The 12,228-nt window shown below is 45.0% G+C and overlaps 1 protein-coding gene across 1 annotated transcript in view; it reads right to left on the bottom strand.

The window, feature by feature from the left end:
• The window catches only part of ZMYM2 (zinc finger MYM-type containing 2), a 129,156-nt gene extending 122,823 nt beyond the window's left edge, over nucleotides 1–6,333 (bottom strand). Inside the window, 2 exon segments of the mRNA XM_017886597.1 lie at nucleotides 5,021–5,089; nucleotides 6,224–6,333. The gene's annotated coding sequence lies outside the window, so the exon portion shown is untranslated.
• Between the last annotated feature and the right edge of the window lie 5,895 nt (nucleotides 6,334–12,228).

Genomic DNA, 12,228 nt, shown 5'->3' with positions numbered 1-12,228 from the left:
AATTCACAAAACTAATCTGACCTTGAAATTCACTAGGAACACTAGAGAGAAAAAAAAATCTGGAACCCTCTGGAAAAGAGAGAAAAACCTAATCCTTGGCAGCCTATTGACATTAAAGAGAAGGGTCTAAATTAAGAATAAACAAAAACAAGATAACTTATATTAATAAAACATAAGTGTGCAAAAGTTTAAAAAACCCAACCAGCCGGGTGCCATGGCTCAAGCCTGTAATCCCAGCACTTTGGGAGGCCGAGACGGGCGGATCACGAGGTCAGGAGATCGAGACCATCCTGGCTAACACGGTGAAACCCCGTCTCTACTAAAAAAAAAAAAACACAAAAAACTAGCCGGGCGACGAGGCGGGCACCTGTAGTCCCAGATACTCGGGAGGCTGAGGCAGGAGAATGGCGTGAACCCGGGAGGTGGAGCTTGCAGTGAGCCGAGATCTGGCCACTGCACTCCCTGACAGAGCGAGACTCCATCTCAAATAAATAAATAAATAAATAAATAAAATAAATAAAAAACCCAACCTACTGGCTAGGCATGGTGGCTTACGCCTACAATCCTAACACTTTGGGAGGCCAAGGTAGGAAGATCGCTTGAGTCCAGGAGTCCAGGAGACAACAAAGTGGGTCCCTGTCTCTACAAAAAAACGACCTATTAAACATACATTACCTATTTCTGTGAATAATCAGTTTACTCTTTTTTTTTTTTTTTTTTTGACAGTCTCTCACTCTATCACCCAGGCTGGAATGCAGTGGTGCAATCTTGGCTCACTGCAAACTCCACCTCCCAGTTTCAAGTGATTCTCCTACCTCAGCCTCCTGAGTATCTGGCATTACAGATGCCCACCACCATGCTTGGCTAATCTTTGTATTTTTAGTAGAGAGAGGGTTTCACCACGTTGGCCAGGCTGGTCTCGAACTCCTGACCTCAGGTGATCCACCCACCTCAGTCTCCCAAAGCTGGCATTACAGGGGTGAGCCACTGAGCTCGGCCAACCAGTTTACTCCTACGTCATTTCTTGAAATAGCAAACATGAATACTTATAGAACACTAATCAAATCAGTAAAAATAAAACTCAACAGCTATATATACCCTTCTTTCAAATTAAAGAGCATTAATTTTTCTTAAAATTTATTACTTCTAATTTTCAATGGACTGTTATAAAGTTAAAAATAAAACAGTACTAAGAACCCCAAAGTCATACTAATCAAGTGATTCTGCTAATCTCTCTGCACATCATTTTTTAAACTTTAATAAAAAGTTTAAAAATGTTTACGAAAATTCATTCTGCAGCTCCACAGAGGTGCTTCAAGTATTGTGTAAAGCTCAATTCAAAAAAAATTAATATATCTTAAAATATGCACGAAAACAACAGATATGTTCAAATGTGTTATAATCCAACACATTTTAAAATGATGAACTCATCTTGTTGCCAAGCATTTGGTGATGACCATAAAGATCCTTTTCATATGTCTATTTTAGTAAGAGACATCTAAGACTACAAAGTGACTTATTTAAAAAACCAGGTTGCAAATATAAAAATGGGCAACTCCAACTACATAAAAAAATTTGCTGATATACAACCAAAATAAAATACCAAAATAAGCTGCAACTGTTACTCAGATTGCTGCACTCAAATTCATAGATTTATCCAACAGCAATTTTTCTCATTGACAACTTTGTAAGTCTTATATATTGGAGACCTGCATTAGTACTTTTTGATCTGAATACTTCAAAAGTCCTGTTCACTTTTGTGCTTTGACAGGAATATAAGAAAATTAACCAACTGAAGTGTTTTTAAAGGAGGAAAATGCAGGAAGTCAAAGCAATTTATTTCTTCCCTAAATTGAAATGCCCTACATAAAATACTATTTGCGAATCCAATGAGAGAAAACACTTGAGTTTGGGCTCTCCTTGCATTCGCTAAAAAAAATCACATGCAGGCCAGCACGGTGGCTCACACCTGTAATTCCAATACTTTGGGAGGTTGAGGCGGGCAGATCACCGGGGCTCAGGAGTTCGAGACCAGTCTGGCCAACACGGTGAAACCTCGTCTCTACTGAAAATCCCCATCTCTACTAAAAATACAAAACTAGCCAGGTGTAGTGGGCAAGTGCCTATAGTCCCAGCTACTTGGGAAGCTGAGGCAGGAGAATGCTTGAACCCAGGAGGCGGAGGTTGCAGTGAGCAGACACCGCGCCACTGCACTCCAGCCTGGATGACAAAGAGAGATTCCATCTCAAAAAAAAGAGGCTGGGTGAGGTGGCTTACGCCTGTAATCCCAGCACTGTGGGAGGCTGAGACAGGCGAATCACTTGAGGCCAGGAGTGCGAGGTAAGCCTGACCAACATGATGAAATCCTGTTTCTACTGAAAATACAAAATTGGCTAGTCACAGTGGCGCGCACCTGTGATCCCAGCTACTTGGAAGGCCGAGGCACGAGCATCACTTGAACCCAGGAGGCGGAGGTTGCAGTGAGCCAAGTTTGCGTCACTGCACTCCAGCCTGGGCAGTAAGAGTGAAACTCCATCTCGAAAAAAAAAAAAATCACGTGCAATTTGAATAGCCCAGTCTTCTTATAATAAACGACATTTATCATGATACATGTTAACAATATTGTCAAATGGGATGGAGACATATTAATGCTAGAGAGACAGAAAATATAACATTTCTAATTATATCACGCCTTTTGACACCAGAGTTTCAGCATTTCATACCTATTCTTCCCATCACATTAATACCAGAGCATCTGACTGAAGGTAAAGACTCACTTTGTCTCAAATGTATTAAGTTTGTACATCTCCGTACCTCAAACAAGGGCAAAATACAATAAAACTGAAAAAAAAAAAAAAAAAACTGTTCTTCAAAGGCAATATAAGCTCTCTATCCACACAGAAGTTAAAAATGTTCATATGTCAGCGTATATGTCATACCTGAGTGATTCAGGGTTGTCTCACCACATGAAATGCAAAAGCCCAGCCCATGGAAAAGCAGAGACCACTTTATATCTTTCTCCCAACAGTTTAAAAGGATAGGTGGGAGGGAATAGATATTATTAAGGATGCACTAAAGAAAGATGCCATAAATATTTAAAGTAGTTTTAACTGTCAAAATACTTTGTAAATAGATCTAAAAGTACTCACATATGTTCCTACTGTATAATAAAAGTACTTATTTAGTCAAGGCCAATTAAAAATCATCAGGTTATCTTCATCTTACTGTCTAGCACATAACAGCATCACTAGTTGCTGTTTTTAAGTAAAGAAATGTTCAATTCTAAGCTAAATTGTTAAGCAAAACAAGAACCACATTCTGGTTATGTAAAAGCAGCACTGCTTCCCGTTAGTATACATATGTTGGCATTACAGAAAAGTACTGATTTTACATTTTTTATGTTCCTGGTCTCCAAATATCTACTAAACATAACCAATTATCAAGCTTCCCCTATCAACATAACTAAGAACAAAGAAAAAAAAAATCCTAGAAAGGCAAATCTTTTGTGAAAATACGCAGCGATAAGCATCTTCCATCCACTTGAAAGATCTAACCTTGATTCACTATATTTGAATGATCTGACGCCTGAGATGAACTTCAAACTCATTAGAGAAGTTATAGTCATTCAAGTTAGCAGTATTTAGAAAACAATTACAGACTGTAAATTTTACAGACACATTGAAAAAGAGACTATGTTAATTCTGATCCAAACAGCCCGTTAGTTTTGAAACAAAGCAGTATATAAATCTAATTGATAACTGTGGTTATCAACATCACTGGGTTTTCATGATAATTAAATTACTTAACATGTTAAAAATGAGTGCGGGCACGTATTGATAATTTTAGAATGTGAATGATGGGTACATGGAGGGTCAGTACACTATTCTTACACGTAAAATTTAAAGTTTCCATAATAAACTTAAAAAAAAAAACCTTAGAATCGGGCTAGCATACAATAAGGGCTCAATACATGCCATTCGTATTACCCTGTGGGCTACTTGCTAAGATTAAAGGAAAGTGTCCTGGACTGTGCCTAGAACGATGTATATTTAATACAAGTTACTATTCTCACATCATCCTTCACAATGTATATTCAGCAAACGCTTATCAATTAACTATTTTTTAAACCATGTGGACTGAATACTTAAGCGTAAATAACTCATCTCTGACTCTGACAGGGATGACAAGTTACAGTATCAACTGTCAATGGGCTCCAGAGATATAATGTATCCAGAGTGCTGACTTCAGATACTTTGTTTAGTTTCAATTGTCTGAAGGAAACTATGACTGGCTATCTTCATCTTCCTCTCCAGCACATTACATGGTTGCCTTAAAACCAACAAATTAAATAATTCTCAGGTAACACATTCAAAAGCGACCGCTAAGTGAAAGATGATCAACACGGAAGACGGGGAACGAAGAAAGTAACTAGATCAGTACACTGGCCTGATCAGCATACTACTTGCTGAACAAGATAGCACTAGAGGAGTGGGCTCCATCCCTTTCGTAAGTAAATAAATGAAAAAAGATCTAACAACTCACGAACCGTGTCAAAATTTGCGTTTCCAATAGGCATAAACAAAAATATGATTATTTCTATGTTTCCAATTCCTTCAATCAATTAGCCATTGTTTAAGGAAGAAAAAATGTTAAGGTTGTATGCTCAGCATTCAACAAGAAATAACTTTAATTCCCATTTTGGAACTCTAGAGGGCACCAGAAATATGCCCTCCTTCGCACCACCCCTCCTCCCCGGTAACGTGAGCAGCTGCAGAAGATCGTCGTCTGGTTGCTGAGGTTGGTATTGCAGCAGCAGGAGCGATGTCTGCAGCGGTGGAAACAGCAGCGCCCACTCCCAGCTGCCTCACCAGCCATTACCCAGGCTTCGCCCTGGGGGCAGCTGCCACCCAAGGGAAAGCTCCTCCCCCTCAAAACAACTGGGAGGGCCAGGTCCCGTAGCTGAACCCCTACAACCTGACAATGTCCTCTATTGGCAACAAATTAGGGGCAAAGGACTCACAATGGGGGTGTTTTCCTCCTCACTTTCTGCCAAGGATGCACCAGACAGGGCTGAAGGCGATTCTTGGTCCTGGGATAGGAGGAAAAAAGAAAAATGTATCAAGAACACACAACCTGGTGGGAGAAACCAACCCTTTCTGCCAGAAGGAGGCAGAGAAGGGAATAAGAGGTCAAGGAGGCTCGGTTCTTCTATTATTACCCCCACCATGCGCACAATAGCCCCCTCCTGCGTAAGTGGGGCAAAACAGCGCAAAATATGTATCTGGGGCCAAAACCCATGTGAAAGGCAAAATCTGGAAGGGAGGGGGCCTGAGGACACCGAGCCTGCTCCCGGGAAGGGAGGGGGGAAGGGAAAACGCTGCCTCGACGCCAGCAAGGGATTTGTATTCCCTCCTAAATTTGCCCACCCAGCGTCATCCCCGTCACTCCAAGTACCAATTCAGAGGTAAGGGGCGGCTCACGTCACCGCTGGGCCGATATCGCCCACATTTGCCCCAAGCAGTTGCCCTGGGCCCGAGGTTTGCCCCCCCCTGCAGTCGGCGACCGGCAGCGCTGCCTCCCCGTCCGCCATTAGAGACCCAGCCAAACAATACGTGCGGAGCAAGAGCCGCGCAGCGCAGCGCCGAGGAAAAGAAGAGCGAAGGAGGGGACCCGGCGGGGCAGAGGCAGCAGCCCTCACCCCGAAAAACTTGGGGACCTCGGCTCCAGTGGACAGGGTGGGAGCGCGGCCCCGAGAGCGGAGACCCGGCCGGGGCGCCCCTCCCCCGCCCCCCGCAGGAGAGAAAGGAAAATGCCCCGCGACCTCCCCGGGCGGCCGGCAGCCCCGCCCCGCCGGCCCGCGCCGCCGCCGGCCCCTATTGTTGAGCGACCCCGAGGCCCTGCTGTCGGCAGTCACCCAGCACTCCGGACGACAGCCCTCCCGGCCTCGCCCGCACTCTCCCAGCCCCTCGGGCCGCACGCAAAGGCGCCTGTGACATGAGCGCAGCCCCGAGCTGCCCCCGAGGCCCCGACGCGGCAGCGGCGACGGCGGCCGCGCCGCGGGGTATTAATCCCGGGTCGGTGGGAGGCTCCGGAGGCTGCCCTCACCCATCTCCGCCTCCCTAGTCGCCTCCGCCTCCGCCTCCTCCTCCGGAGGCTGCGCTGCTCCCAGCCACCCCCACTCTCGGCGGCCCCGGACTGGAAAGACAGCGGGGATAAGCCTCACCCGGTTCTGGCTGCGGCTCCGCGGAGCGAACCTCCCCTCCCCCGGCCCACCCCCCTTCGGCGACACGCACAACTCCGCTCGGTCCAGTCCCGGCTTTAGCGCTGGTGAGGAGGAGGAGGCGGAGGAGGCGGCGGCGCGGCCGAGCCCGGGGAGGCCCCGCCCTCCGCGCGCTCATTGGCTGACAGGGGAGGAGGGCCGGAGCGCCTCGGGCATGCCCATTGGCTCCGACGGCCGTCCTTCAGGGCCCCCCCTCGGTGGGGTGGTCCGAAGGGCTGTCCGTCAGGTGCGGGCCACTCCCCCGGCCCTGCCGTTCCACTCCCGCCTCCGCCGGCCCTCGACTCCCGGCCGGGTCCCCTCCCCGCCGGTCCCCGCCCCACCCACCGGGTCTGCCAGGGTCAGGAGCCCGAGATTCGCTGCCCGCCGCACCGACCCCGCTTCGGCTCCTCAGGGCTCGGGGCTCTTCGGGACCTAGACAGCCCGGGAGACTCCGGCGGGGCCGCCTGCCCTCGCCCGAGCTTGGGCGCCCAGGCCGCGGCAGTGGCTCCCAACGCCCCTGCCCGAGGAGAGCCGCGGCCTCGATGCCCCATCGCCCTCCCTGTCCAGTTCCTTGAAGGCCCCTGCGAGGGGCGAGGCCGGGGAGGCGCTGGAGCGGGGCCGAGTGGGCTTTCGGGGCCACGGGCGAACTGGAGTCCTGACCGCGCTGGGGGCAGTGGAGGCCCTTCCACCCTCGCCGCGCCCCGTGGGGAATAGTCCCCCACCTCCCGCCATGGCTGCAGCAGGAGGAGACGACGTCCTCCATTTTGTCGGAACGACTGTGGGAACTTGGGACCCCCTAAAAATCAAACCCCGTGGGGCCGGGAAACTTGTCCCGGGGAAGCCCCGACTGGGCTCTGCCATTCGGCCAAGGGAAGAGCCCCGGCTGCCGGCGTCTGCGTCCGCGGGGCCGTAGGGGACGGGCACGACGGTGGAGAGACCCAGACGCCGCTCCCCGCCTCCATCAACCAAGATGGAGGGAGCTGCGGGCTCCCCTGGAGCTGGGCTCCCGCCGGCTGGAGGGGCTGAGGCCCGCCCTGGGGCGTCCCTGGGCGCCGCCGTCCTGTGCTCCGCAGCCCGGGGCGCTGGCCCTGCCCAGGCCGCTCTACCGCCTGCCACCGTCTCCTGGTCCTCAACTGTTGATGGAGACTCCATGGAGGCTCCCTCCACAGCCCGCTCCATCGCGGGGCGCACTCGCTGCGGCCCCCGGGGGTAGCGGAGTCAGGGACAGACGGCGACGGGCGCCCGAGAAGGGCGAGCCCCACAGGCCACCTCCACGAGGGGTCTTCTCTTTTGTTCCTCGTCTACACCTACGTCTTCGGCGGACGTCATGGTGCTGAACCATTTCCAAGACTCACGTAAAGATGGAAGCGATGCCGCTTGCTTCTCGCCCTGGCGGTTCTTAGTGGGATTACAACTGAGGGTGTTGGTTATTTTCCCACCCAAATGGATGGGCGACTTCTCAATTTCACGATTATCTGACACCATTGCCTATTAATAAACAGATGATAATACAGTTTCAAGTTCAACACGATATTGATGAACATGAAGTTTTTAGTGAAGTTAATCACCCATGAAAGACTGATGTTTAAACTAATAGACGCAACTTACAGAGGAAATCTAGTAGAAGTTGAATTCAGTCACTCATTAAAAAATAAAGTAGACTTTCCACCTTGTACGAAATACCTTGAATACACTGTTCTTTTTTATTGAAAAAGAATTAATAAAATGTACTTGAACCAGCCTTTCAAAAAGTATCACTAATTTTTAGGAAACTATTTTGTAACTAAAATTTTTTAGTTTTAAATACACTAAAATAGCCTCTTAAGATTTTATACTACACAGTACTGTTTTAGACTGAAAAACTATCATCACAACAGAAACATCACAACAAAAACAGCCACTATCATTAAAACAGACACATCCTCTACTACCAAATTGTAATAATTTGGTGAAAACTTGCACCATCCCTTTTCTGCTGCCAGCTCCTATTGCAGTAGCTTCAGCTCGTTGAGTTTATATTTAGAAGAGTGAAGTAGACATACTTCCAAATAAGCTCTGTGATAAACTTAAATGATAGATTGGGTTGCCATATACTGTTCAGTTGGAGCTCTATACTGCTACTAATTCCCTAGTGTTATTGCTGTTTTATATAACTAATGAGCACCTGTGCTAATTATAGTATTTATATTCACTTTTTTAGTTCATTCAGGTACATTTGTCCATGAAACTGTTCATTGGTTTGCTAGTCTGATACCAGGGAGAATTTTCGTTGAGAATTTAGAACTGGGAAAAAAGTATTTGTCATAATGTTAAAAGCAGACTTAATTTTACATAAAAGTAATGTTAAAAATAAGTGTTTGAATGTTCATAACAGCATTCATAATTTCCAACATCCCTAAAATGTCCATCAACTGATGAATGGATAAACAAAATGTGGTACATCCATACAATGGAATATTATTCAGACATTAAGAGGAGTGAAGTTCTGATGTACGCTACAACATGGACAAACCTTAAAGACATTATGCCAAGTGAATAAACAAGACACAAAAGACCACTGAATATTTTATTCCATTTACAGGAAATGTCTAGAATAGGCAAATCTGTAGAGATAGAAAGAAGATTACTGGTTGCCCAGAACTGGAGAAGTAGGGAGTAGAAAATGGTAGCTAAAAGTTATGAGGTTTTTTGATGGAGTGACTCAAGTGTTCTAAAATTGACTGAAATGATTGCACAACTCTGAATGTACTAGAAACCTCTGAATAGGATACCTTAAATGAGTGAATTGCATGATATGTAAATTATATCTCAATAAATCCACAACTAAAACTGTGTATGTGTGTATGAATCTATTCTGTACCTGTCAAAAAGCATACCAGACATCCAAGAGGCAACTGCAAGACGTGAGCAAAAGACTTGTATTTCAAATATCATCTGGCCACTCAGAACCTCAGAAAGTTACCCTCTCTCTGAGTCCATTTCCTTATTTGTAAAATAAAGTAATAAAGAGTTGTTGTGACTGGGAATGGTGGCACCCACCTGTAGTCCCAGCCACTCAGGAGGCTGAAGCAGGAGAATCACTTGAACCCAGGAGGCAGAGGTTACAGTGAGCCGAGAGCATGCCACTGCACTCCAGCCTGGGCAACAGAGCAAGACTCCATCTCAAAAAAAAGAGTTGTTGTAAGGACCAAGTAACTTCTGTGAAAGTTACACAAAAGTGTTAGGTTTAATTGCATTTCGAAGACCAAGAGCTCACCATTCATTGAGATGTAGTATAACTGACTCTGGGCACAGCTTAAAGAGCCAGACTGCCCCCATCTGAATTCTGGCATTACCCACAACTAGCAAGTAGCTAGATGCTTTTAGTCATGCGTAAGCTTCTCTAAGCCTCTGATCGGTTCATCATGTGTCAAATGTAGATAATAATTCCTCTTTCATAGAGTTTTTTAGGGGGTAAAACGAGCATACATGTATAAAAACTTGCACCTTGCACCTCACTTAATATAGACCTCAGTAAATTTTAGTTGTTTTTATCATTCATACTTGACTCAATGAAATATTAGAAAAAAAGTTATAATATTCTACTAGGACCATATCGATATCTCTACCACCAATACTATGCTACCGTATAATCCAAATAATAATAATAATAATTGCAGTAACTAAATCAAGTAGTCTTGGGGCTGGGTGCAGTGGCTCATGTCTGTAATCCCAGCACTTTGGGAGGCCGAGGTAGGTGGATCACTTGAGATCAGGAGTTTGAGACCAGCCTGGCCAACATGGTAAAACCCCATCTCTACCAAAAAATACAAAACTTAGGGTGGTGCATGCCTGTAGCCCCAGCTACTCAGGAGGCTAAAGTGAGAGAATTGCTTGAACCCGGGAGGCAGAGGTTACAGTGAGCTAAGATGGTGTCACTGCACTCCAGCCTGGGCAAAAGAGTGAGACCCTGTTTCAAAATGAAAAAAAAAAAAAAAAACAGTATTTTAATAATGAAAACAGTGAATAAAATTTTCTATGAGAGAAGGAACAAAGACTGAAACCAGTTTAATGTTACTTATTGATATATGAAGTACTCCTCGGTAGGATGCTTCTCATGGGATTCAAAATAAGAATTTTAAATAAAAATTGTTAGTTTTAAGATGTTGACGTTTATAATTTGCTTATACTGATGTTTGGTATTATAGCAACCAAAAATCCATAATTTTGCTTCATAGTTGTGGAGAAAGGGTGGAGTTCCTTGGCCCTAGGATTCTTGGCTCCGGAATCCATGCCCTTAACCACCTCATGATACGGCCTCTCTAGATAGCTTTGTCTTCATTCTTAAATTTTAACTCTTAAACATGTCATCTTAAAAAATTTTAAACATAGCACTAAATAATGCATTTTAGATCAGTGGCATATAAACTTTTTTTGACCATGACAACTACTGCGATATGCATTGTACATCAGCACCCAGTACAAACCCCTACTAGATACGTGACTATATAACTGAAACACAGGATTCATGGAATAATTAATTACCTTTCACTGTCTTAGATGCATTTTAATATTATCCATTCTAGTATATTTAAATCTAGTCTATACAGTTTTAGTCCTTCTTTTTAAATAAATAAATAATAGTTGCAACACACCAAGTTCATTTCATGGCTTACAAACTGTGGTTTGAAAAATATTACTCTGCAGAAAGCAAGTTATGGATAAATTTAAGTTCTAAATCAGTTGAAAAAACACAAGATGATATCAGAAACTGAGAGTAATCTCAAATGAACCATAGATTGAATTTTTTTTTTTTTTGAGACAGAGTCTTGCTCTGTCGCCAGGCTGGAGCACAGTGGTGCAACCTCAGCTCACTGCAACCTCTGCCTCCTGGGTTCAAGCAACTCTTCTGCCTCAGCCTCCCGAGTGGCTGGGACTGCAGGCACGCACCACCACACCCAGCTAGTTTTTGTGTTTTTAGTAGAGACAGGGTTTCACCACGTTGGCCAGGATGGTCTCGATCTCTTGACCTCCTGATCTGCCCACCTTGGCCTCCCAAAGTGCTGGGATTACAGGCATGAGCCACCGCACCTAGCCTATATAGATTGAAATTTTACAAATAGAGATTTAAGTTGCCATTCTTCCTAAATATATGAAATGCTTATTCTTTCCTATCAACATGTTTTACACTTTATGAAAGAGTAGTGAAGCTTATTAACAATGCCTGGAAAAGTATGCAGAGGTAAAGTTAATGCTAATTCCACTACTTGTTAGCTTTGTGACTGTCTTAGTTCATTTAGTGCTTCTATAACAGAATACCTAAGACTGGGTAATGTATCAGTAACAGAAATTTACTGACTCACCATTCTGGAGGCAGGGAAGTCCAATATCAAGGTGCTGGCATCTGTCATGGGCCTTCTTGCTATGTCGTAACATCAAGGAAGGCATCACATGTCTGAAAGGCTGAGAGAGGATGAGAGTAAGAGCAAGAAGGGGCAAGCCCCATCCTGCAATAAGGAAACCTACTTCCCTGAAGACAGCATTAATCCATTCCAATCTCTTCAAGGTCTCGCTTTTTGATACCATCACAACACCAATTACATTTCAACATGAGCTGTGGAGGGGACAAATATTCAAACCATAGTAGTGACCCTCCACTTTCTGAGCCTCAGTTTCTTCAGTGAACTGAGGAAATTGTACATCCTAGGCCCTTAAAAGGAAAATCCCTTCTCTCCTTATAATCTTCTCATCCTTTGGGATCCCAATGCCTCCAACCAACCCCATCTCATTTTTCCAGTTTATTGTAAATATTCCTTTCCTCTGAGTTCCCGTGGCTTCATTATTGAGTAATAAAAAGTATTTGCACCTATAGTCTTAAGAAACATTGCCCTTCACTCTTCCTTATCAGTTCACACTGGAATAAGAGTCCCACCATGTTTCTCTTGTTAAATCAAATGTATTTATTTTAATTGGCAAAAAATTGAATATAT

Source organism: Rhinopithecus bieti, unplaced genomic scaffold (genome assembly GCF_001698545.2).
Source record: "Rhinopithecus bieti isolate Rb0 unplaced genomic scaffold, ASM169854v2 scaffold_1014, whole genome shotgun sequence".
NCBI classification, from domain to species: Eukaryota; Metazoa; Chordata; class Mammalia; order Primates; family Cercopithecidae; genus Rhinopithecus; species Rhinopithecus bieti.
This window is presented reverse-complemented; position numbering and strand designations above follow the sequence as displayed.